This window comes from Gymnoscopelus braueri (genome assembly GCF_963280865.1).
Source record: "Gymnoscopelus braueri genome assembly, chromosome: 6".
In the NCBI taxonomy this organism is placed as follows: Eukaryota; Metazoa; Chordata; class Actinopteri; order Myctophiformes; family Myctophidae; genus Gymnoscopelus; species Gymnoscopelus braueri.
Window position 1 is genome coordinate 19,580,234 of NC_137607.1, and position 5,000 is coordinate 19,585,233.

The 5,000-nt window shown below is 41.3% G+C and overlaps 1 protein-coding gene across 1 annotated transcript in view; it reads right to left on the reverse strand.

Moving 5' to 3' along the window:
- LOC308086843 (uncharacterized protein) overlaps positions 1 to 2,721 on the reverse strand; it is a gene marked incomplete at its 3' end in the record, with an annotated part of 19,147 nt that extends 16,426 nt beyond the window's left edge. The window contains exon 1 of the mRNA XM_080430488.1: positions 2,653 to 2,721. The remainder of the gene's footprint in view (positions 1 to 2,652) is intronic.
- Positions 2,722 to 5,000: the final 2,279 nt, after the last annotated feature.

Consider the following 5,000-nt stretch of genomic DNA (forward strand, 5'->3'; position numbering starts at 1 on the left):
TGAGCATGCGCACTAGTGTCCTTTTTGCGTTCTACGGCAGCCCGTGTGTCAAGGATTGAACGCGAGATATTTATTAAATACACTCGAGATGCATATTTATATGTAAATGCATATGTATGTATAATATGTTTACATATTTATATGTATAAATATAAATATCTCTCAGTATGTTTTGCGCGTGCATGTATTTCTCCCCGCCTGCAGTTCCCGCTTTGGCCACTGGGGTGGCAGCTTCAATGTTTCTCAGCAACTCTGGGGGCTTGGGAGTGACATGCAGCAAAGGACTCGAACTGGACCGCTATGCCAGCAGTCCAGGCCATCTCATAGATTTGTAGGGAGATCTGTAATTACACCATTACAGTAGTCAGCCTACTGAAGATTAATACATGGTTTTATAAGATAATAAAACGCTTTTTAGATCCCTGTTTAGCATAAATCTTTTAATCTGACTTTAATGGTACTAATGTGGCTGGTTAAGGTTCTGAGTCCATGCAATACACCAAGGTTTGAAACTGAGCATACCAGTAACCTGTAAACTGATTGTATGACATTCTGTATAGTAGTGTGTATATCTGTCTGTCTCTTATATGTCATCATGATTTGTGTGCATGGGGATCTCATCTTAAACAAGCTTAGTGCTTAATGAAACTCCCAGTTTAGTAGACCTTGTATTGTGAATTTTTACTTCCATGTACTGCCATTCTCATGTCTTACTAAATAAAGTACATCAATCAATCAATCAAGCTCTGACTTTTAATCCATCGTCCTTGCCTCCAAAACAATTACTTCACGATTATACCACGTTTTGTGTTATAATCCAATTGTTGATTTGTTTGATTCATTTTCTTAGTGTTTCTATTGTACCATTAGTCGTCTGGTGATACGGCCAAGTAGATTTGTTTGTCGACAAAAAGGAACTTACATAAAGGAGAATAACACCCACTGACCTGATATGAACAATTAAAAAATGGCAACATTTAAATAATACTGGAAAATAAAAGATGACACTTTTTAGCTTGTTCTTTGTTTAACTAAGGTGTAATGTTGATGTACGTATGCAGTGAAATACATGATCAGCTTACTGGGGCATTTTAATGCTAATATGCAGTGTGCCACTGCCACTCCTATCGTTTGATTCACTGGGTTCCACACATTCAAATCAGTCAGCTTGAGAGTGAATGGAAATCAGACAGTGTGAATTGTTGTTTTTTTGTAATTTGCTAATTTATTCGAATTATTACAGGACTGACTCAATAGTCCATCAACCAATTTGTCAATCTGAAAGACCTGTTTGCCCACTTCTTATGTAACCAAATGGACAAAATAGAAGTTACTAAATACAAAAACACACTACTGACTGACTACACCAGTTGGAGTTGGAATTGCACCAACAACCATTTAAGGCTTTAACTTTAAAAATGAGGTTTGTTTTACAGAGCTTTAAAACTGGGTTGGGGAGCTGAGTGAAGACACCATGATTTGCAGAAGTTGATATTTTATTCACTTTAAATTAAAACAGCTAGTAACAATTTAGGCCACATTGATACTAGTTAATATTATGTTATGGTCTTCCTCAAAAGTAACATTTTTTTCAATTTTTGACTCAACAAACAAATACATTAATACACAGCACACAAAGCAAACAGCACTACAAATAGGGTTTACTGAAATATCAAGATATGGCATATAAAAGGAGGAAGGACCAACATTTTAATAAATCATTGCTAAATTCCAGTTTTATTTTGAAATCCGTCTATTTTTTAGGAAGTATTTTATTCTGAGGCTGGATTGATGCAACACTTTGGCTAAACAATGCGGTTCTACCACGAGTATAATGTGGACCAAATGTGCCTTATTTTCACCCTCTGGTGCATAAATAAGTTGCTGAGACTGCACGCACGCGCACACGCACACACACACGATGAACAGAGTCACAGTTTGACTAATATAATGGTGTTAATATGCACCACTATTACTAGCCATGGTTCACATGACGCTCGTCTGTCACAAGCGTCATGGCGCTACTTGTTCCTGGTTTTGGAAATGTCTCCATTACAACCCGTACATCTACATAAACGTTCAAATTTCAAATATAAAGTGCTGACCCCACGGGCACGGATGTAACAAATTAAAACGCCTGTGTCTAAGTACCCGTTTCTTCCGTATTGTTCGATAAAAAGCCTTTTAATCCGACCGGTGGCCATTTTCTCAATGTCCTTCATATGCTTTCAATTACACGACCCTATCGTTTGGGAGGTGTATTGCAGTCTCTGATACATTATAACTCTGAGAAAATGGCAGCCGATCAGATTAAAATGCTTTTTATTGAACAATATGGATGATACGGTTACTTAGACCCACCCAGTTCAACTTGTTATATCGATGCACACCTCGCGACATGTTGGGAAGCAACACCGTTTTGTGAAGGACAGAATCAAGGTTTTACTTATAATATGACCAGGCTAGCAGCGCTAGCTGCGGGGACTAGCTTAGCTAAGCTAGCAGCAATAGCTTAGCTTGCCACGTTGCTGTTAACATTCCCTACCAGTACCAAGTAAATATTTTGAACGATAACAAACACATTAGCGCTACAGATATGAAAATTAAACCTTACAACGTTTTGATGGATGGATTGAGGGTTTATATTCTTACCGTGTGCCTGAGGGAATTATTTTTAGCTATGTTCCGTGGGCAACGATAACAGCAGTGTTCCGTCAGCAATGATAACGGAGCAACAATAAGACTTCCGGTGGACGATCTCTTCAGAATAAGAGTACCCTATAGAGAAAAAAAAGGAGCCATTGAAAAACGGTTAATTTGCACATTAAAACTATAAATTAAGCATTTAAACGACATATGATGTTTCTATACAACACATATTATGTTTCTGTGTAACAAAAACGGTTTTTAAAACATTAATAATTTATCTTAATGGATAAATGGTCAGAAAAGGTCAGAAAAGTGCCGTTTTCAGACAACAGTTGACACTGGACAGGCGCCGGCGGACACTGCCGACACTTCTGACATACGCAGGCGTGTGGGGACACCTCCCCTACAACGCCACACTCTCGGATAAGCCCGATAGGTGTAAAAAAAAGTGTGGCGGACCGTCCAGTGAGGTCAGAGGTCAGAAAAGTGCCTTTTTCAGACAACAGTGGACACTGGACCGGCGCCGGCGGACACTGCCGACACTTCTGACATACGCACGCGTGCGGGGACACCTCCCCTACAACGCCACACTCTCGGATAAGCCCGAGAGGTGTACAAAAAAGTGTGGCGGACCGTCCAGTGAGGTCAGAGGTCAGAAAAGTGCCGTTTTCAGACAACAGTGGACACTGGACAGGCGCCGGCGGACACTGCCGACACTTCTGACATACGCACGCGTGCGGGGACACCTCCCCTACAACGCCACACTCTCGGATAAGCCCGAGAGGTGTAAAAAAAAAGTGTGGCGGACCGTCCAGTGAGGTCAGAGGTCAGAAAAGTGCCGTTTTCAGACAACAGTGGACACTGGACAGGCGCCGGCGGACACTGCCGACACTTCTGACATACGCACGCGTGCGGGGACACCTCCCCTACAACGCCACACTCTCGGATAAGCCCGAGAGGTGTAAAAAAAAGTGTGGCGGACCGTCCAGTGAGGTCAGAGGTCAGAAAAGTGCCTTTTTCAGACAACAGTGGACACTGGACCGGCGCCGGCGGACACTGCCGACACTTCTGACATACGCACGCGTGCGGGGACACCTCCCCTACAACGCCACACTCTCGGATAAGCCCGAGAGGTGTAAAAAAAAGTGTGGCGGACCGTCCAGTGAGGTCAGAGGTCAGAAAAGTGCCGTTTTCAGACAACAGTGGACACTGGACCGGCGCCGGCGGACACTGCCGACACTTCTGACATAAGCACGCGTGCGGGGACACCTCCCCTACAACGCCACACTCTCGGATTTTATTTCTACTTCATTACATCAGTATTCTTACTTGTTACTGACATATTTTGTTTGCTTGTGTTTCTGTAGTAACAGGTCTCAACTTTTCACTGCTTGTACCTGTATTGAGTAAGTGACAAATAAATCCCTCTTGATTCTTCAGATTAGTTCCAGAGTTCTCTTTGAAAATGTCACACATTTTGAAATGGCTCCACATCCATTGCCTGATTGATATTAAGCTGGTATGTACACATGATGTAATAGACATGCCACTAAAAGTATGCACTTAAAAGTTTATTTTCATTCATTATTTATATTCTTTATAATTGTGAATGTTAAAAATTGTGGGGCTCTGCTATAGTCACTTACAAAACGTATACACTATTTCAACGTAAATGATAGTGTTGTTTACTGGAGTCAAACTGGGTTTGTGTCAAATATGCTGCAGTTCTCGCATTAGTTTATATAGTAGGCCTAATACCTATCTCCGTCCTTTGACTTTATTTGACTCTTAGTGAGCGAGACTGTTACTTGAGTCAGCGTTTAATAGCCTACAGCCAGCAATTGTTTCTAATTATGACAAGCACAATAACACAAAATAATACTCCTGTGTGCATGTCTGTTGAGAAGAAAATAACTCCTGAAGAGAGTGGCAGATTTTCATGGAACTTGGTAGAAATGATCTCCAGGCTGCCCTATATAAATGGCACAATCATGGTCACAGTCAATGTTACATCAGTCTTATCTCAGGAACGGAGAGAGACACAGAACGAGATGTTTGTGTGTGCCTTTATTAATGGTCTTGAAAATGTATACTGATGTCAAACTGAGAAACTGAAATAGAAGCAAGGCTTGTCCATAGCCATGTCTGTTGTGTGGAAGTATCAACACATATCCATCAATAACTGGTCAACGCAACAGTACTGTATACACAGAAACATTACTGTATACACAGAAGATGCTTTAAAACTTCCTGAGGAACTTCTGTGGCACTTCCTGGGACTTGCGTCCTCTTCCAAAAAGCCAATGGGTAGGTTTGATTTATTATGGAGTCATAAGGAGGTGACATCAATA